Source organism: Sceloporus occidentalis, unplaced genomic scaffold, assembly GCF_023333645.1.
Source record: "Sceloporus occidentalis isolate IW3139 unplaced genomic scaffold, rSceOcc1.0.p SCAF_2, whole genome shotgun sequence".
In the NCBI taxonomy this organism is placed as follows: domain Eukaryota; kingdom Metazoa; phylum Chordata; class Lepidosauria; order Squamata; family Phrynosomatidae; genus Sceloporus; species Sceloporus occidentalis.
In genome coordinates, this window is record NW_028316982.1 from 189,674,719 (window position 1) to 189,697,827 (window position 23,109).

Here is a 23,109-nt window from a genome sequence, read left to right on the forward strand (position 1 = left end):
ATATTGTGTAACAGATTAATTGTTAGATTACTTTTCTGATGGGTTTTACACCATTCTGTCCTAAGGCCCATTTTGCTTTCAGTCTGTTTCTCAGACGTGCAGGAATTGACCCTTGTTTTCTTCATGACTTTATGTGAGAAGCAAACATCACTGGTATGAATAATCACAAACATACTATCTCATGTCCAGGCATATCACACTGGGTATAGCATAGCTTACACTTTATTTTATGCTGAACTGATTTATATTAATTATGAGAATTCAAACCTTTTGGTTGTATACTACCTGATGCCAGAATTCTGGATATATTAGACATTATTTTTATGAAGAAAATGCACTGTGGGAATAAAAAGGAATAGTATAGATTTTCATTTAAAATATTTCATCCTATTAAGAAGCTACTGCATTTTCCCACATGTAATGTAACAAAAATTAAATTCTCAGGAATAATGTACTTGGAAAATGGCTATTTGTATCACTTTTTCAACCTTTTCCTCCTCAGATCCATTTTTCTAGAAGTCTTTCAATGATAGGGGAAAATATATTTTTAGAACAATGTTATTATATTTATAGTTATGGTTTCCAGTTTGTTAATGAACAATTGGCTTACTAAAGCTGAAATTCTGTAGACAGTTGCCTGAGAGGAAATCATATTGAACTTAGTAAAATTGACTTTTGAGATGACCTATGGGGGTCTGGGCTGGACAGGACTTATGCTAAGGAGCAATACTAAAAATGTACAAGATACTTCCAAATTTGTGAACTGAAAAACAGAAGTGCTAAATCATGGAGAAATATAAAAAGGATTAACGAAAAAAGAAAACTTGTAGAGCTGTTTTTCAGTCCTTTAAAAAAACAATGTTTTGATACAAAAAGAGGATGACAGGCTGTGATAAATCCTTTTGGAAGCTGGGATACAAGATGTGTTTGGAATTTCTAAGTTTGCTTTCTTAGGATTGTTCAGGTGAGGTACTGACCTGCACTGTAGTGAAAGTGATTTGTTTCTATTGTTCTCTTTATTAATGAACAAAACATTTAACTACTGACTCCTTGTTAGTACACTTGGAGAATAACAACTATGAATAAAATCAATCTGTTTTCTTCTTTTTTAAAAAAAAAGTCATGTGTTTCTTGTGATTTTATGTCATGTCAGATTACAGTGACTGTGTTTTAATAATGTATTTCATTTAAAAAGTACAAAGTCTTCTTATGTTTGTCCTTTCAGCTAAAGCCTGAGAGAATGTACTTAGCCCTAAGTAACACATAGCTTAAGTAAAAGCTGGAATTAGGTATCTCTGTTTTGAATACCAGGTCATATTTGCTGAATCATTGAGTACGTCTACACAGGTCAACTAAACCCTCACTGTGACCTGTCTACATGACACAGGGCAAGTTCTCGATTTGGGTTTGGTCTGTCTTCATGAGGGAAGGCCAGTTTCACTGCCTACCACTGCTTAAATTAGTTTTTTAAAGTTCTAGATTGTGTATGGGTATGCATGACACTTGTGCTTGTGCATTTCATTGGACATTTGATGTCTTGGTTTAGTTGTTTAACACTGCCATTCGATACAAGGGTGGATTCTGGAGTGTAGGGCCAGAGCCCTCAGTAGCAATGACATTCATGGCTGTTTATGCATGCATTCCACTCTGCCACCACTAGCACTGTCACTCTCTCTGAAATCTTAATGAGGTGCCCAGCCATGTGATCAGTGCTGGGCATCTCATTCTGACAGAGAGAGTGATTCACACCAGTGGTGGTGCTGGGCAGCAAGTGCGGACATATATGCAGAGAGCCTCCCAGCAGTGCTAGATAGTGCAGCGGTAACAAGGGGAATCTAGAGAAGTTTGGGGGCCAGAATACTCTAAAAGCACCCTGGGGTATTTTAGGTGGTATAGATGAATGCATAGTCAAATATTATGTAGGCCATTCAGAGAACTAGCCATGTAACTTGGTTTATTTTTGGTAGTCAGTCTCAGCCCGGTAATACTCATCCTGATTGGGCCCTTGCAAGATGTACTGATTAGCTCTTGTAAACACTTGCATACTGTTTGTACAACAAGCTACTCCACTTTGGTTGTGAAGCAAACCTTTCCTGCTGTGTACAATTGTTGAATTTATAAAAATGTGTACAGTGTGCTTTTTACAAATGTTCTCGCAACTGAGTGGATACATTCTGTTTATTCACTACAAGCTGCTGCATAGCTTGAAGAACATTCTGAATGGCATGCTTATGTAGGAAGAATTCCACATCATGCTCTTTTTCATAGAACTGAAAATGCTTCTCACATGGAGAAAGACTCATGTATGTGGATTATATCTATATGGATAGGTGTTTAAAAACTTCTTCCACTCATGCAGAAGCTTTTCCTGATATTTCACAAACAGCTTTTTTTTTTAAAAAAATCTAAAGCGGCATTAGACTTCTTTTTAATAATTCTTGATATGTAAGAATGTGTGGTTATGAAGTTTATTTGTTGTTTCACTGGTTAGTTACATTTTAATTTTACCTTTTCCCCAAGTTATTTAAGGGATTATATTGTTCTTTCCTCTCCACCATTGCATTTATCCTTGCAATATCTGGTTGATAGTTTAGGCCAGGATTGGGAATCATGCTAGCCTCCAGATGTTGTTGGACTGCAACTTCCAAAATCCCTAAGCTGCATAAACATTTGTGAGGAATACTGGAAGTAGCAGCAAACAATATCTGGAAGACAGCACAATTCCCACCTTTGGTTTAGGATAATAGGCACTGACTTGTCAAAAGTCAACCAGTGAGGTTGTGTCTCAGATCAATATCCCACTACACTGTTATAGTGTCATGCTTCTGCTTCAGAGTTCAAATTCTGTGGATGAAGCAAACACATCCATCGGTCTCCTCCTTGAGAGTCCAGCTTCTGATGATGAAGCTGACTTACTCCAGCTGTGCCTTCCTCTAGCAGCCACCTGAGTGATCCACTGGGGAAGGAGGTGGGAGAGATAACACCTCAAGAAGGGAGAAGACTGCAGCATCTAGAACAAACCCAGCCCCTCCTCCACAGGTGATGTGAGAGGCTGTGTGCATGAAGCAAGGAAATGCCCTCCTGAAATATAGGCCCAGTACAGACTACCGGAAAGCAGCAGTCTGGGGCCGATTTTAGGGCTCAGGAATGCAGAGCACCCATTGGTGCCATCATGGTGCGGCCCCATCCACATGGGGGCTGACATGATGATACAGGCACAGTGCAGCATCCAAACATCACCGCAACATGCATGCATCATGGGTGCACATGAGGGCACCAATGGTGCAACAGTAGTGTCCAGCGCACGGGCTTTTTAGTCCTGATGGAAGTTGAGGCATTTGGTTGCTGCAGCCTCCTTGCACCATGCAAATGGCTGGCTACAGGCTACCTTTTTGGGGTGGTCTGTCAAGCCCCATAGTGTGCAAGTAGGGTGGGCTGAGTCAGCATGCTTGATAAGGCAGGGATTTTCTTCTTGTTGTTTTTGGAAACAAACTGAGTATCTTTTTGCAGCCTGCACTTACAGTGAGACTTGAATCTGACATTTATGATGCTGGACTGTTTTTTGAACTTGTTATCTGCTATTGTGGACTGTGTGTATGACTTTGGACCCTGAATTGTTTGATGTTAGATACTGCTTGCTCCTTTGTCTTCTGAACTCCTGGCATGCCTCCTGTTCATGCAGCATGAAGACAGGACATATAGTGTTATTATTCCACATTAAATGCTATGGCTATCTCCTGTGAAATTCTAGGTTTTATAGTTTGGTGAGTTCTCAAAGCTCTCTGGCTGAGAATTCTTAATGCCCTTCCCTAAACTGAATATCCACTGGTTTCCACGGGAATATTAGCACTATAACAGTGCAGTGTGTATCAGTGGCCTTCCCACCCAGGGTGTCACTCACTGTGGGACACGGCATCTCAGAGGTGGGGCCTCCAGGGGCAGAGCCAAAAGGGCACTCCCACCACCTCACTGCTGCGTTGTGTAGAATGATGCAATGGCAGTGAGGTGTGGGCATACCTGGCCCTCTTAGCAGCTCCAGTGTCCTTCCCACATGGTCATGGCCACACAGACCTAGAAGGCTGCTGCCCAGCCTTCGACCTTCCAAGTCCTGTGTGACCATTTTTGCATGGGACAAAGAACATAGCAGGAGCCCCCTCGCCATGTTATGTCACTGGTGTGTATTGTGCTTTTTTTTACTTGAACCTGGCTCTCACTTCCAGATTTCTAACCACTGTGTGCCATACTCGGATTTTGCAACTATAACCACTACAATGTATTTCCTATGTAGAATCAGTATACCAGAGTAATGTCAGGGTAGATATAGCAAAGGAAACAACACCACAAAAGTGCCTCCTATTAGAAAAAAAAAGTATATTATTGCTAAACATTTTCTTTTAGTGTTCTACTTGTCAAGGAATCATGTATACAGGAAATCATGTCTACAGTTGACAGTTCTTAAAAGACATTTACCCCCCCCCCCCCAAAAAAAAAAAATTAAAGATGATCAAGTTTGAGAAAGTGGTTGGGGTGGGAAATTGGCACCAAACCCATTTGTATGCAGCTCTACCGATGGCAACCAATGGTTCCTATGTCAGTGGAACAATGAATCTGCTCTAGTCTAAACTCGAATGAACCATATGCTAAATCTATTTGGGACGTAGGTTTTAGCACTTTGGAAATCTCCTTTAAAGTTCAAGCTACAATCCACAACAAATCTAAATCCTACTGACCTGAGCCATAATTGTATAAAACAGACCTGCATAACTTGGAAGGAGGTAAGGGCCAAAATTAAAATAGACCAAACTTCTGTGGGTCATAGATAGGTTTCAATTAAATATCAGGAGAAAGCCAAGCAGCAGAGGAGCCTTGTCTGCTCTTCTCTTCTCCTGCCTGGCCTTCTTCCTCTTCTGCTGCCCAGCCTTCTCAGGAGAAATCCAGGCAAAGGAGGAGCCTTGGAGGGTTAGCATTTGCGTGTCCTTCACCACCACCTGGAAAAAGCCAAGCAGCAGATGAGCTTTGCAGAGAGAGTGTTCCTTGTCCTCCTACTCTGTTGTCACCTGGTCTTCTCAGGACAAAGCAGGGTGGTGGAGGAAGCTTGCAGGGCAAGCATTTGCCTGTTCTGCTGCCTGATCTTCACATCAGGTGAAAGCCAGCTGGTTGAGGAGACTGTCAGGGTGAGCATTCATTATTCTTCCTCCTCCTTCACATGATCCTCTACTCAGGAAGAGACTGAACGGCAGAGGAGCCTCGAAATCATTCCACATCCTTGTAGGCCACCCATAATCCTTTGGAACACCACATGTGGACCCTGGGCCATTTGTTGTTCAGGTCTGGTATAAAATAACAGGACAAAAGAAGTGTCTCTATTATTATTATTATTATTATTATTCCCATCTTTAACCTGATTTAGGGACTCAATGCAGCTTATAACACTTAAAAGAGACTTATCAAGTGTGTGTGTATGAATAGCAGTGGTGGCATGGTGTAATGGTGAGAGCATTGTACTAGATTATGGTTTGATTCTTTGCTCTGTCATGGGAACCTGCTGGGTGATCTTAGGCAAGTCACACACTCTCAGCCTTGGAATACCTCATAATAAGTTTGCCTTAGGGTCATCAAAAGTTGGAAACAAAAACAACTCTCTCTTCCAATATATACAACAAAAGTTAAAAATATAATTTAAACTCTCCATAAAATTAAACCAGTTAAATAAACATAATAGTTAAAAATGACAAATAGACAAAAACAGATACAGCCCAGTTCTACAAGACTAAGTCCCTTAATCGTTCGTCTTCAAAGGCTTGCTAGGGTGGGGGAATATCTGCCTCAGAAGAATGGCAAACAGAGTGCTAGACTAACTAGAATTGTACGGGGGTTCTTAAGCCAGTGCAAAGACCCTGTCCTGTGTTCCCACCAGATATAACTACAAGGGTGGTGGGGCAGAAAGAAGTTCTTTGCAGAGAATCTCAAAATATGGACAGACTCATTTGGGAAAGTACATACTTTCACATAACCTGGACCTGAATGCTATAGGGCTTTAAAGGTCAGAACCAGCACTTTGAATTGTGCCTAGAAATAAACCAGCAGTCAGTGGAGATATTGCAACAAGGGAGTTTTATAGATTGTGCATGAACAGATCCACAGTATTATTTTAATTGCTTTAATTTATCTAGCTGTGTACCTTGAGTTTTTAAAAGCTTTTTTAAAGCATAGCACATAATGTTCTTGAGTATATAGCTACATGCAGTGTTATATACAGAGTACTAGCATACCTTTGGTAAATGGAAAATGGTATTCCTTCCTCCTGATGATAATGCATTGCTATTGCTCTGCAGCAATATGCTACCAAGGCATCTCTAATGTAAATATATTGAAAGCATAATAAAATTCTGATTGCCTTGAAAACTTCCTGGCTTATAATAAATTATTCTATTAGGACAGAGAAAAACCTCTTATTCGGTAAAGAAACAGTAGTCATAACTGTAAATGGGACAGATAAAGTGTGATGACTTGTAACAATATGGCTCTAGCTAGATACAGCTGTATTTAACTTGTAAGAGCTTTAAAAGATCACTTCCTATTTATTAGACATTATGTTGGTTAAATGTGCTGCACTAAATGTCACAAAGTTTACACACTTTCATAAAAGAAATAGAAAAGCTATAGATCACATCACAGTGAAAATGAATTAATTGCTACTGCTCCTAAGTAGGGCCAGTTAAGCTTTTAATAGTTTTGCAGCTGTCAACAGATTTGTATTTTACCTAGTTACTCCCTTAAATGTTATGATCCTTCCTGTCACATTCTTTGTTATTTTTAATTGTTAAGTTACATTGTGTTCTACAGATAAATAGAACATAATAAACTTTTTTCTTAAAGTGGATAATCAAGAGACATTTATTTATATAACAATTCATATTATTGATTGTAGGTACCTTACAATGCAAACACATTCAGAATCAAATTTCCAGAAAACTAAACCTTTTTTAGAAAACCAAAGATATCTGCAGAGAGGTTGTGTGTGTGTATCCCACCATTTCCCCCCATATGGAGCCAAAACCTGCTTACAATATAAGTTTAATGAAATGTTGCTAACACAATATATAGTACAAAAGTTAAAAACAATTAATCATTAACTGAACAATCCAATTAAAACATTAATTAAAACCATGAAATACAAATTTAAATGTAGTAAAAAAATAAAGCTACAGCACACCCCTTTAAAAACACTCTTCTACCGCAACAAAAGCCAAAGAACAAAAAAACATTATTAAATGTAAGATTAATCCTTAGCATTAGAGTCTAGCATTATAAAAAGGTTTGGGATAGTTAATGACATAGGTTCTGTCAACATTGGCCAGGATACTCCAGGTACAGTCCAAAGTATCTTGGCCCCACAGCTGCTGTAACCTGCTCCCGTTACCTTGGCCTCCATTTCCATATCAAGGCAGCTGTCCACCTGGGCTACCTAGCCCATGTGCCAGTGGTACAGGTTGTTCAGGACAAGGCACCCACTGATAATCATCTCAGAATGACCAACCAGTGGCAGCAGATGTACCAGGCAGCCCAGCAGGATACCTGTGTAGACAACCACCACAGCATGGAAACAGAGGGTTCCAGATCTTCCCAGGTTAGTTATTGTACTCCATGGTAACCCTGTTATGCCCCGGTTCTTGTGTGGGATGTGCGAGACATCATCCACACGGCCCGCAACAAAAGCAGGGATTGGGCCATGGGTCATCCAAATTTTATACAAAATGTTTGTAATAATTTCATGCAGGAAGCAAAGTTTGCATAGCATCATACAGCAAAGATGACACTATCTCAGCTACCCAAGGACAAACACTTTGGCTTTTGAAACATTTTCAATCTCAGATTTTCAGATTAGGGATGCTCAACCTGTACTAAATTTTATTCTGTCATAGCTGCCTTTGGCCCCATAATGACAGATATATTTTTTTAAAAACTGCTAGTCTTCTCATATGTTGATAAGGTTATGCTATGTCAAAAGTGTACAGCATAGGCACATTAGAACTTCCTGAACTAGTATAAGTAGTCTGTGAATCACTGATCTGGAGGCAGTGTGAATAATTATCCTGATTGTTAGATGATTTCACACACTGTGTTCATGCATACAAATCTTTCTAGATGCTTTTGCATTCTTTTCATATTTCTGCAAAACTGTTTAATGAGCAATCAGGAATTCCCATACTTCCTGGTGGAAAAATAAGAGACATATTTGTAGTTGCTTTACATTTTGGAACACTTTGAACATTAATGAATCAGAATATTTCCCTTTGAAACTAGAATTAAGTGTTGTTGGGGCAGGAGGGAGTGTGCGTGTCCATGTTCAGTGAACACATACGTTCCAGAGTACTTTGCAAAATACAAGGCATTCTTATCCATTGAAATGCTGTTCTATCCTTCAGTATAACATTCAAGACTGCAAGCAGATATGTACCTATTTACTTTGATGTAAAAACATCTGCATTCAGTAATAGCATATATCTCCTACATCTGTCAATGACATTTGACAGAATCAAACTTTTTCATTAGTGTATGCATATGGCTGTAGGCACACCACAGTGACTGCTGTCTGGAAGTGTATTTACTGACCTTGTGGTAGCAAACCTTGCTGGCCTGAGTGTGCTTTAAAACTTTTACTTCTGAATGAATAGTTGAGCAGACTTGGTAAAGTTGTTGGCACTTCTTTCTTAAGCCTGGTGAGAAATAACAGAGTGAGCTAAGAGGACCAAAAAGTAAAACAAGTAATTAAAGATCTGTCTTAATGATTTCCTGTGAATATTTTTTCCTACTTTCAACAAGTATGATAGCTGTGGTAGAAGGCAGAGTTAGGGGATGTTTTGTGCTGAAGTAAAAATGGTCTAATCAGGGAAGGGCTAGGAGCCATGAGATGACTCCATTTTCCCCAAACAGAAAACAATGGGCCTGAACAGACAGGCCAAAATAAAGCTGCTTCAGATCACTTTGGAGCAGGGGTAGGCAACCTTTTTGAGCCGGGGGCCAGGTTGCTGTCCCTCAGACAACTGGGGGACCAAAGCCAAAAAATAAATAATTAAATAATTTTTTTAAAAAAAATTAAATATATAAATAAACCAGGACAAATGTAGGACAAAATTTTCAAATGGAAGACACTTTTTTTTAAAAAAATGGAGGACACGTGAAAAAATTTGCTGATTTTTTAAAAAATGTTAATATAAATGCATGTTTCTGAGGCTTCTATAGACAATTGCCCCCCAAAGGCCCCGGCGGCAATCGGCGGCAGGACCAGGCTGGGGCCGGTCCCAAGGCCTCACCGGGCTGCATCCGGCCCGTGGGCCGCAGGTTGCCTACCCCTGCTTTGGAGGTATGCTGTTTAAATGATGCATGTGTCCTAAGAGGCTAGAAGCCATTGGGCAAAGATGGCAGCTGGTCAAATGCTGCCATTTCAATTGCTTATCTCTAGGGGTGTTAAGATAGCATAGTTTGGATTTTTGTAGGTTGACTCTGAAGCCTGCTTTTACATCAAGGCAATGAAGAACATGTTCTAGTTCAGGGAATGATATGTCCACGTCCTGAAGGAATACAAGAACATCATTTGAGTAAAGGTTTAATTTGTGCTCCTGTATGCCATGGAGCCAACCATGGATATTAGGATTGCTCCTATTAGAATCAGCAAGGGGCTCTACTGCAATGGCAAATAATACTGGTGAGGGCACTCTTGACTGGTGCCTCTGTGGATCTCTATCCTGGGGGCTTCTTCCCTGTTAATATAAATTGTTGCTGGTGGTCCTATATAAAGGTTTTGATTAAAGCTGTGAACTGTGACCCAAAATCCATGACTTCCAAGACCCCAAAAAGATAAGGCCAATCTAATCTATCAAATGCCTTGAGGGCACCCAAAGATAACAATGAAAGATGAGAGTGTTAATGATTAGAATCATTTATGATATTCACAGTCCTCCTAATTGCATTAGCTAATCTTCAGCCTGGAATAAAGCCAATCTGGCTATTTTGTATATAGTCAGTTATAAAGGACTTAATCCTATGAACTGGACTAGATGAGAAAAGCTTGGCATCTTGATTAATAAGTGTGATGGACCTGCAAATGTTTTAGGAAGTGGAATGATTCTTAAAAATTTCCAGCTAAGTAGTGGTGAAGAGGTGAAGAGCAATTCATTATATTGGTTTACAAGGTGAGGGCACAGGTCCACAGAAAGAATTTTATAGAACTCACCTGTGAGCCTATCTGGACATGGTGATTTGGCCATTTTTGAGTTTCTAATAGTTGATTTCACATCTTGTTCTGATATTGGACTATGGACTGCACTTAATGTTTTAAGCTTCAGTGACCTAGTAAAGTTCTGCATGGCTGTTCCTAATGCGTAATTCAGAGGTATATAGTGCAGTATGAAATTTTTGGAATTCTTCTGATATCCCTTTTAATTTGGTCACAACCTTGCCATCTTAAGTAAAAATGTCATGTCTGGTTTTCTTTTCTGCCTTTCTTTTGACATGATTAGCTAGAAATTTACAGTTCTTATTGCTATATTTATAGTAGCCTTTAAAAAATAAAGAGCTGAATGAATATGTCTTGTCTAACTCTTCCAGTTCAGGTTTTGTTTTGTGCTTTGTTTGTTTTTTTGATAGCTGAGTGAAGGTGTCTGGATTTTGAAATGTTTTATGAGACTGGGCAGCAATATCTGATAAGAAAGTGATTTTTTTAGCCTCCCTATTTTACTTTTGTATTGCCCCATTCTGAATATGATGGCCCCTCAAAACTGCTTTGAGAGTATCCCAAAGCAGTGCTGTAGTGGATTCATGGATTCATTTACAAAACTGGAGGTTTAGGAGTAGCCTGGGACTAAAGCACCAAGATTTTGTTGGGCCGAATCTAATGACCTTACTGCATTGCCCCCTGGGACATGATGGGGGCATGATGAAAGGGAGCGGGAGAGAACAGAATGGGTGCTATCACCCATTCTACCACACAGCAGAACACCACCACCACCACCGGAAGTTCCCATTGCTTTTTGGATCCATCCCAGAGGAGGCAATTTTATCCTCTGGGACATACCCGGAACGCAATGGTAACTTGTGGCAGCGGCTACGGCATTCTGCTGTACGGTAGACTTGGTGATAGCACCGATTCTATTCTCATTCCATCATGTCCCGGGGGCAATGCAATAAAGTCCTAAGTTTAAGGTCCAGTTTAGGGTAATGGGTGCATGATCCAAATAAAGTATAGGCTCAGTTGTGGTTCCATCTATCTGAAATATAAGGGATTTATTCAAAAGAAACAATCAGTTCTGAAATAAGACTGATGGTTTGGGGAATAATAGGTGTAGTTCCACTCCAGTGGATAGAGGGTGCATCAGGGAAAAATTAGACGCATATTGTTGTGGCTCACTTGTGCTCCAGTCCAAAATACTGGAGTGCAGCATAATAGTGGCTTTGGGCCACTTTGTGTGTGTGCATCATGTCAACGCCACACCCTCAAAGTGGCCAGAAACCATTTCTTTTGCCCTGTCTGTTCAGCCCAGCAACTGCCACACTTGGTTCCTCTCCTCCTAATTGTCTGTAGCAAAATCCCTGATTATCAGCAGCTCTTCCTCTATGAACATACTGCTTTTATTCTCAGATTTTCCTCCTCTCCATTCCCCATCCCTTCACTGCTCTTTCATTACTGTTGCAGGAAACCTATGATACTCCGTTCCACAGCCTTATAGGGCTTTAAGCTGCATGAGAGTAATTTGTAGAGAAAAGTACAGATACAGGTGTAGTAGTAATGAAACACAATTAAATAAATTCTTGGAAAAGTCACAGTATAACGAAGAACATAATGAAGATACACTCTGTGGATATTTCCTGACCACTTTCCTTTTTACTTCTCTGTTACAGTTGCATACCTGACATTGTAGTGACCAGGTATGGGGGGGAGATGAACTGCCTTGACTTTTCCTCCTACCACCTGCCCACCCAGACCACTGAAAACCCCTCTAAAGATTTCAAGGTTTGGCATGTCTGCAGTCATGCCAAACCCTGAAGGCAGCACCTTGCCCCAAAGACCTTGAGAGTCTGGTGTGGCTCCAGCCACATTGGACCCTGAAGAAAGTGCCCCCCAAAGGTCTTGAGACTCTGGCATGGCTGGAGCCCATGCTGAACCCTGAAGGCACTGCCCCCAAACAGCAGTAAGCACTAGAAAGGAGGCAATGTTGCAGCCTCTAGAGGGCCCATGCAGGGTCTTGTGTAGCTGCTGGGTGAGTGGGAAACTTCCCTTTCTCACTCACCCAGTAGCAGTGCCAGTCCCCCTGTGTGTACCACTCCATCAGGTGATATTCCCCTCTTAGGTGTCCATGATTCAGTCTGCCCCTGTGTACCTTTAGTAATGCCATTGCTCCCTTCCCCATTTTGTAGTATAGGACCTAGATGGTTATCCAACATCAGCTGGGGACTTCATGCCTATGGAAGTTGCTCAGTTTTGTGCTAGAGTAGGGAGAGTGGATTCTGGGACAGAAGAATTGACTAAAGCAGCAACAAATTCAAATAATAATAATAATAATAGATTTCATTTATATCCCACCTTTCCAGAAGGATCAAGGCGGGTTACAATAGAATACATAAATAAATACATAACACACACACACAACTAAAAATTACATATCCCATTATCCCTTACCTTAAAAACTAAAATACCAACACTAAAAATACAATTTAAAATCAATTTAAAACTGGGAAGATTGGGAGAGACATTTGGCCAATGAAGGGCAATATACATAAGTTTTACATATTTTACATATTTACATCAATCTACATATTGAAATATTCTATATCTCTGCTAGTGAATCATCACAAGAGGCATCCACTGCCACTGTTGTTTCAAATTTTTGCCTTGGCAGTCACAATGCCCACCTGTTCCTTCTACCACACATTGAGGCTCAGGCAAGAAAAAAAGCATACATACTGTTGATGAACTGAATTACCATGGCTAAAGCAATTCAAACTCCATTTAAATTCAAACTCATCATTACAAGCATATATATATACACACACACACACACACACACACACACACAGAAAGGTAACTGTGTATGAAATTACTAGATTCATGACTTAAGATTCTATATAAGTCCTATACCCTTCCATTGGCTTGAGACTTATTCTAAAAGGCTATGCAGGAAACTTTTTTCCATTGGTGTGCTCTGTATTTTTCCTTTTCTTTTTTTAAAAAAAACAAAACAAATTCATTTTTGCCCAATGCAATTTTCATAATTTAGCCATTTAATGTGGCTTTTCATATTACACCTTTTCACTTCCCAAACTCCATTTTTGTATCTGGAATCCTAAGGGTAAAGATGAGGAACAGTTATGTTTTTTCCCTTCAACCCCCATGAGTAGCAGTACAATGGATGTTTTAAAAGCTTCCTTTTGATCAAGACATTCTGTGCTCTGCTCAAAATATTCCAATGGGTTTCTAACAGATACAAAAATAGAATTGCACTGTCTTTTGCTGCAGTGCTTAATTCCAACTCAGGGACCTGGAAACAGATAGCAGTGGTAATAAAGCCTTCATGAGAATGTGTAAAGCGAATGTGTGTTATGATTGTTACTCCAAACAACAGGAAATGTCTAATGGATTTTTCATCAAACATGTAGTTTTTCCTAACACAAGTGTTTGATGCATAAAAGTAGTAATCAAAATATAAAGTAAATAAAAACAAGGGGAAAATGTAATAAGCATGTTCAACCTCTTAATACATTTCCAACAGTTTAAGGGCTTTTAAAATAGATAACCAAGTATTGCCTGTATTGCCTTGAATATTGTCTTTAAAATATCCATGTGTGCACTGATAAAAACTGAAGTAAAATAATCTTGATGAAACTAAGGTGGGTTACAGACCGCCAAAAAGTGGCGGCCTGCACCCGCCCATTTCCCCCTTGGATCGGGCCTCAGCAGCCAGAGCGGCAGCCACTGAGGCCCCGATCCACCACTTTCCAGGCTGTGGTGAAGCGGCAAAATGCCGCTTCCTGCTGCCTGGAAAGGGGTGTCCTTGGGGCTCCAAGCCCCAATGACACCCCACGATGGCAGGGAGGAGGAGAAAGGGGCCGCTTGGCCCCTTTCTCCTCTGCATCACTGGGCGCAGCCGTCTGAAGGCTGCGCCCAGTGACGCAAAGCCAGGAAGGAGCTCCGAAATGGAGCTCCTTCCGGGGTTGCGGAAAGGGCGCCTTAGGCGCCCTGGCACAACCCCAATACATCACAACCGCTCCGCCTCATTTGGAGGCGGCGTGGTCGTGAAGTAGTGATGGCAGCGGCCATGTGGAACGGCCACCGCCATTTTCTATGCACGGAGCGTGTACTAGGGTTAGGGGCGTCCAGAAAGGACGCCCCTTTCTAACCCTAGTACATGCTCATCGCGTAATTTAAGGCCCGTTTGTAACGGGCCTAAGTATGATTACATTAGGATGTATTTTGTGCAGTGTGTTCATGATGTGCATGTGCATGTATGATCACTGATAAATCATAATAAAAAAGAAAATGTTTATATGATTGTACACCAGAGATGCAGCTCCTGTAAAACATAGCCATTTCCCACCCAGCTCCAAAAGTCAGTAGGAGCCACCCAGTTTCCCTATAAGCCTAACTGATCACCACCTGCCATAGCAGGTTTGTTTTCAATATTGATTTTTCATTCTCTGTGTGTGCATACATAAATGCATATATAGCCCTCTCCGCCACCACTCATCTTCAAATGTAACCAACTGAACTGGAATGGTTGTACATACTCTTGCATTAAGATACTTTGTGTAGTGTTTAACAATGTATATGAAGGTATGCTTATATCTCTAAATGGATAGGGAATCTTCAAGCACTTGAGTGAAAAGTGTCTTCTCTTGATATTATAAAAGTACTGTATTTTCCTACAGTAAGTATAACTCTAATTCAGCATTGTAGGAAACTGCTGTACGTATGCAGTGTGTATGTATAAAATAGCCAGAGAGAGAGAGAGAGAGAGAGTGTGTGTGTGTGTGTGTGCGCGTCATGGGTAGCAAAATATGACATGATAATTTTGATTTCCCAAATATTTGTATGAAGACATTTCAAAAGCATCCCTTCACAGAATATCAAATATATCTTTGCCTAATAATCTTCCAGTTGAATTAAGGTTCCACAAAAATTAAAATAAAATCCTTTCTTAGGGCACCCATGATGCTTATTAACTAGCTTTCGTAAATGTAGTTAAATGACATTCGATGTTAACGTTTCTTATTATAGCTGCAGAATTTAATTTTACTTTTATGTTTCCCTGGGGTATGGTAAACTCAACAGCAATGTCCTTTCAGTATCATTTATTATTTCCCCTCCCCTTCCCAGAAGCATAAGATAATTGGTCTATACAGCGTACAGAGTACCCTTAAGGGAATAGTTTGAGATGCTGTTTTAATAAATAAGGTGTCTCAAATGTTCATATCCAAATCCAAGGCTCAGCTTGATTGCACTACTGCTCACTGTACACTTGGTGCCCTATCTGGAGTATGTCAATAAATATGCAAATATAGGGATTACTCACCACACATCTCTAAATCTAAAAAATGTGGATAAAATTATCCAGTATGAAAACATGCTTACCTCTGTACTCCTATGAATACTTTACTCAGTGTTAGTCTTATTGAATTCAATAGCAGGTATGTCTGAGCACATATGCCCAGCATTGCATGTGTTAACCTTTGCACTTCTGTTCTCAGTGCTGGGCAAGTTCAATGCATCCAGGAGCCAATCCCAATGCTTCTGTAGGCTACACTCCATCTCATTACTGTCTATGGATAAAATATGGTGGCATAATGTAACTACACCTGGATTTCTTTTTGCATGCCATTTGGACACACTGTGTGTGTGTGTGCTTGTAGTAAAACCATGTGTGTGGACAGTCTCCAGAATTGGGAAGACATTTTGCAGTCCCTCACTTGTAAACTATTTATTTAGGTTGAGCTGAACTTTGAACTGCAGGAACAACAGTGGCATTTGAAAAGCACAAAAGCCCTTTTTCTTAAAATGATTAGACAAATTTTCAAATATGTAAATGCATTGTGGGAATAAAACAAACAAATACTTTGCAGCACCTACAGTCATGTGACCAAACAAAAAAGCAATATATTGAACATGTACACACAGCAGAAACACTTGCACCATTGTGGTCAAATAATGGAGGTCCCATGTGGCTTTCCAAACTGATTTCAGCTTGGATTCAACCAGCTATGTGTGGCAGTAAAGGGGTCAAACTGGGGCAGGAATACTGAACAGTGGAGCTGAGAAACAGCCCTCATGTGCATTCAGTCTTAGATATATGAGACTGGGACTTTCAATTTCAGATACAGTTATCTTTGATTACCAACTTCTAGAGGTAATCAATTAAGGATGACTTTCTCCAATATTTTGTGCTTGGGCCCTATTCCTGTTCACTTTCAGAGTGTGAGAGCAATTCTTTTACACACATGCTAGACAGAATAAGGTTCTGAGTGCCAGGCATATCATGGTCATTTTAACATTCTGGAACAGCATATTAATTATATCTGTAGTGCTCTTAATATAGGGGACTAAAGGCAAACTCAGACGTTTGGTGTGTGTGTGTGTTTAAAAAAGAAAGAAAATATGTGGTTTGATTTTGAAATGGACTGTCCGATTGCAAACACAGATTTCCTTTTTATTCTAATTCCTCTAAACATAAATTTCAGGTAATTATTTTCTTCAATTTTTTAATATTAAAAAGAGAAGATATATGAAAATAATTTTAATATATAACATAATACCTTTTTACAAGATTCTTCTGGTATTCCCTTTTACCTCTCTTGGGTATAAAATAACAAAAATAATATCATATTAGTTTGGCCCTCTGTTGAGAGAATGATGACACATGGTAATTGTTTGAATACACTGAAGAAACTGGAACCAGCAGTGGCATTTTTCCTTCTCTTTGTCTAGTTTTTCTCTGTTTGGTGTATTTAATTCATATCAAGAACTATATTAATTTTAAAATATGAGATGTGAATTCATGATAACAAGACTGACAAGTGATAGAAATCAATAGATTCTCTTTATAATCTTTTTTTCCTTTTCTATGGAAGAAGGGATGCAAACTGAAGTATAAAATAGTATCTATTTCTAAATCTCCTCCATTTCTCCCTCCCTCCCTGAATACTGTTCATGACCATTTCCAAGTAGGATTTGTGAACTAGTTTAGGAGAAACATGCAAATAAACACTCTTATTCTGAAGTAGAAACTGCATTTTAAAAATAAGGCATAATATAGAAACAATCACATTGTGGTGTGAGTTTTTATATCCTACATCCTAATATTTTGTTATTGTGTTTAGAATTATCAGAGAGTTTGATCAGGACCATGAAAGTCTGGCTCTGTACAGAAACCATACATTCTTCCCAAACTTCTTGGGTACATTCTTTTTGTCATACAAAAATCAATAGTTGTGGTAGGGGAGGAAAGCATTGCAGAGGAGGGAAGCGCTGCAATGAGAGCAGTTCATGGTGGGAGGCTTTGTTCTCAATAACAGGGATTGGACATATGTTTCCTCACAATCTTCTCTAATAATAAATGGAATTTTCTATGCAAAATATTTATACACTTAGGCCAAGATTACAGTGGAACAATGAAATGTTGCCCCTCTATTCCTGCAGGATCCACCTTCCTCTCTGCTTCTCCCCATAACTGTGTAGTTGCATGTGGAAAGTGAAAGGCAACTGAGAAGCATCTGGGATCCCCTACAAATTTTGGAATATGATGCCACCATTGACATCTGGTTATAGCCACATAGCTAATACATCCCAACTACCTTTCACACTCTTTCTTGGTCATGGAAGGGGAGCACAAATAGAAAGTGGACTTTTGGTCATTATCTGAGGGCAAAAGAAAATTCTTACTTCAAAAATGACAAGATAACACACATGCAGGTGTATGCTAGACTTAGGTGTATATATGTCACTCAACAATGCTAACAATCATTTCACAAAATAGAGGTCAAGCTTGATGGTGCTGTTTTAGAATGGAAAGACTTACAAATACTTAACAAACCAGTTATGATAGCATAATCAACTCTGGGGTTTTTCACATTGTTTATGCAAGAACATATCACATCCACATAATTACTGAGTTCACAACAAATGTACCAAATTGTTGTTTATGTTATTTTTTTGTTTGTTTATGTCTCTACTGGAGTCTGGAGTGCATGCATGCATGCATGACAGAGGTAAGAAAATTGGCTTCCTTTTGGCATAGAGCATAGCAAAATAGCAAGAGAGATGGAAAGAGAGTTAGTATGTTATGCACCGTCCTCCTCCAAAGTTCCCAACCTGCTGGCCAATTTGGCATGGCTGAGGGTAGCTTCTCAGGGAGTAAAAAAAAAAAAAAAAAAAAAAAAGATGTTTCCAGTCTGGTTAGCTTGGGAACATAAAGACTTGCCCTGGCATGCTATAGCCTCATTTAGCTGCAAAGAGGTTTCAACAAACAATCAAGGGACTAATGAAAGAACAGGACAATAACCTCACTATCACAAGGGATTCTATCTCCATAGCCAGGAATGATGAGGAGATGCCAGAGGGCATTTGGTGCAGCAGTCAAGCATCTCATTCAAGCATTCTTCTGTCCCTATGGAGTTTCATCTTTCATAATGGGAGCAAGATGCTTGTCCAGAGTTCAGAATGAATTCTTGCCTTGATTGCAGTTGCAATAGATGTTAAGGAAGTTAGACAATTGCCACTCATGTCTTAAATGGTTGGGGCATTGGGCCACCATATGTATTTCCCCCCAATTTGGGGGTCTCATGAAGGGAACCTGGTAGTGACAGCCTTTCAGGAATATGGCTATGTCAGATACTGCTGTATATGCTTCCCAAATGACAGGAGAACCATGCTTTGACTACGTGGGGTCCTGTATCCTGGCATTCTAGGGTTTCTCTCTCCCAGTGGATAGGCTAGAAGGTTATTCATTGGTTGGCAGGCACTTCTTCCATTCCCTCTGCAGTAATAACTAACAAAGTAATATTTCTAGCATTGTATATTGTATTCTTACATTTCACTTTCCCTGTAAACACTGTGCCTTTTTGTTGCTACAGTTGCAAATTATTGGGGGGGGGGGACAGTGGAAACAACATTCCATTTAAAGTAGAGAAAGATGCCCCCATCTAGTTAATACAGACTGTCCAAAATCTGTAAAATATTGCAAACATTTTAAGAACCTTGTAACATTTTATTGTGAAATGGATCATGAGTTCTTGATGAAAAAAGGTCATAGTTTTGGAATAAATAAAAAAATGAGCAAATGCAATTTTTTTGTTTTGAATAACTGATATTTTAAAAAAAATGTTAAGGGGTTTGTGTTTTGAAAAACTACTAGACATGCCACTGTTTTTATGTTTTTATTTATGTATCTATTATGCGGATATAAAAATTAAATAAATGTTATATTAAAAAAATAAAAACAAAACAAAAAAAAACTACCAACATGGTAGCAACATTTCTGCTTTGCCTCTGAAGAAATCACTATGAGAGACCTAGCATTTTCCCCTGGATCTCAAATTATTTTTGCAAACAAAAATAAGCAGGCAAACCACTGAGACAAATACTGCTTAAGGAGAAGCCATAGTCCTTATTTAGGATGTGTACAATGGGACCCCAAAGGATTTTTTCTCAAGGACATAGGGTCACATCCAACCTCTAAGGTATGATCAGTTGGAAGGCCTCCCTCAGCCCTTCTAGCTTTGAACACCAACATCAGGTAAAGGCAAAAAGAAGGCCTTTTGTGATCAAGTTGTGTGTTGTGTTTGTGTGTGTGTTTAAGCTGGTGGAAGACCTAGGCTTTGTCTGTACTGTGCAAGATACTTCATAGGCAGCCCAGAACATCCTATACCTGCAGCTGCCCTAACTTGTCCCTTTCGGTGGATGTCTGCACCTCAGCCACTGCCGTGGGTTGTTTGCTTCTGGTGTTAGAACAAGGCACCCAGTGATGGTCACATTTTGGATGACTTGTGCAGACCTCAAAATAACTGAGCCACGGTGGCAGATGTACTGGGTGGCCCAACTGGCCACTGTGCAGACAGACACAGTGGAAAAGAAACGAAGAGCTCCAGATCTTCCTGGGAAATCCAGAGCAACATGTAAATTAATTTACTCCATGTTAACCTCGTTATTCCATGGTTCTGGTGAGGGACTTGTCAAACATTGTCTGGATTGCCATATCAGAACCAGATTTGGGCCATGTATTGTCTTAACAGTATGATGCCGAAGAATGGGTGGCGGGCAGCAGCACAGGCAGGGCCTGAAATCCACAAGATTCATATCCTTCCCATTTCCTAAACATTCCTCCAAATTAAAGGAAATGCATATCAACTTTGTATCTTGCCAGCATAATTTCCATTCAGTCATGAATAGTGTGTGTGTTTTGGGGAGGGGAGGTGCATGTGTGTAGGAGAAAAATCAACACTGCTTTTCCATTCTTGAGATTTCCTGCATGGCAGGGGGTTGGACTGGATGGCCCTTGTGGTCTCTTCCAACTCTACGATTCTATGATTCTATGATTCTTTCCCCAATTATACTAACACAGCAAGGCCATACATACTGCATCCTCCTCCTGTTTTGATCCTATATACATCCAAAATAATAATTTTTTTCCATTTCTGACCCAGTGTAATGCAATAGCAATAGCAGTTTCATTTATATACCGATTCATACTGTATTAAGCAGTCTCTAAGCAGTTTACAAACTAATTGCTCCCAACAAGCTGGGTACTAATTTTAGCAACCTCAGAAGGATGCAAGCCTCAGTTGGGCTTGAACCCTGGATTGTATTGAACTCGCAACCTTATGGTTTTGAATGAGTGGCTGCAGTACAGGCATTAAACAACTGCACCACCAGGGCAAATATATATTCAAAATTATTACCAATTATATATGCCAGTTTCTTTTGGGTTAAATAGTGGCAGGCTTGTGTGTCTGGGATAACAAGAAGAAAATATAGTTACAAAGTATGGAAAAATTTCAGGACTATAGATATACAATACTCTGAGTAGGGGATTGCTAAGACACTCTTCAGTTGTTTTTGCCCTAGTTTCCATGTTGTGCTTAACCTTTCATTTCAGACTGTTGTACATCCTGAAGGAGCTGCTGACTCAGATGCATACCAAGAGAAAAGACTTTGATTAATAGGAGAAAGAGCTTTTCAACAGTAGGTCATCACTTCAAAACTCATCCTGGTTGATAGTAGCTAAAACATACTAATCTAGGATGGCAATTTACTCTTTAACGTTCACTTGGCTGGTCTTTTCTAATTCTTCTAAGATAAATTTGCAGATTGCAAAAAGCACTGTTACTGTTAGCACTAATTGGCACTCTCACTGGTAGACAAAAAGAAAAGGAACAGTTAATGGAGGCTCTTCTGCTAGACTCACACTTAGAAATAGCCCTGAAGTACATTAATAGGACAATACAGGGAAGTTTGCTTTGTTACTGTCTCTGTTCCATAGACAAATAAACCTACCATTTCTCTGTAAACATTGTTCGAATACTGTTACTCCTGGTGAGTTGTCTCAGTTCATAAACCTCTTGTTGAAGTTGCTATTTCATGGGAGAAAATGTATTTTTGAATATAGTGAAAGGATGCTTGTTATGATGCTTATCTATCACATAAATGCAGAAAATAGCAACCTGCCATTACAAGACATTTTCTTGTAATGAGTTGATTGTGGCCTCTTTCAATGGCTCGTGCATTTGTTTTGCATTAGATAACTTTCAGTTGTGAAGGACTGCATATTTATGGGGAGTACCGCTTTACTTTTGCAGTGCCATACACAGATAAAAAAAAAGCTCTCAATTTATAATTCTGTGTTTGTGTTACTTATACAAATGGCAACTAGGGAGTGAATAGCCTGAAACTTAGCATCCCGGATCTACTTAATGGCTTTTACAATTGTAATAAGTCCAAATCAATCCAATACAAATGGTCATAGATACGATAAAAGTTCTACAAATTGGTGTATTTAAACATTTTACTCTAGTCTTCAGGGATCATCAAAAAATTATCTCAATTTTTTTCTGAAAACTACTAGTGTACTTTATTCCAACTTGTTAAGCAAGGCAACTGCCCATGAGTTCAAATTATTAAGGTTTTCTGCCCCATTAATCATCTTGTATCAGAGAAAAGTCATTTGTATTATATGAATGTGGAGTATATTTCTGGGCCCAGTGAGAATTCTTAGGTATTGAAGCATATAAAAATGCCCCATGTCCAAACAATCACTTGCATGTGTAGAATCAAACATCCCAAGACAGAAAAAAACCCCAAAATACAATAAAAATAAAATAAAATTATAAAAAAAAAAAATAAGCAATACCTTAAAGATAATGAAATACTGCCTACATGTATGAGTTTCATATATCTCCTATAGTGGAAAATTATTTCCACCCCCATATTACAATACATCTTCAGTAGTGATTTGAGAAACCCATGTTTTTCTTCTCGTTCATTGAGAACTTGAGAATTTTTTAAATAAATATTCATTCCACAAGTCCCCCTTTCAAAAGGTGATTTCTTCTCTCCCTTTCAGCAGCTAGCGAAATATTTTTCACAGATTTCTCAAATGACAATAAAAGACAAGTCGAATAATAACGCTAATTACTTTGCATTTCAAACTCAATTACCATGTCAAAAGGAAGTTTGGCAGATGTTTAAAGAACAACCCTCTTCTGAAAAAACCAGAAGGCACACACACAAAAGGGGGAAAAAGCCCAGTCTCAACAAATAAACTGTGATTGAAGCCCCAACAAGAAATGGTAGAGTTGAGGGGACCCTCAAGGACCATCCAGTCCAACCCCCTTCTGCTATGAAGTAATACATAGGAATACATGGGACAAACCATAGAAACTCACTGGCTGACCTTGAGCAAGTCACTTGCTCTCAGCTTCAACTCCAACTCCTAGGTATTCCTTCATGGTAGGTTTTATCCATGGCAGAATTCCTGCCATTGCACCCCACTCTGCTTGTTCTTGAGGATTCCTGCTTGGCAGAAGAGCATTGCCACTTGGCACCCCACCCCTCCCCTTCTCATC

At 39.5% G+C, this 23,109-nt stretch overlaps 1 protein-coding gene across 5 annotated transcripts in view; it reads left to right on the forward strand.

Annotated features, from left to right (window-relative positions):
• The window catches only part of LOC149319479 (interleukin-1 receptor accessory protein-like 1), a 1,062,352-nt gene that overhangs the window by 623,174 nt on the left and 416,069 nt on the right, over positions 1-23,109 (forward strand). The gene's annotated exons all lie outside the window — the stretch shown is intronic.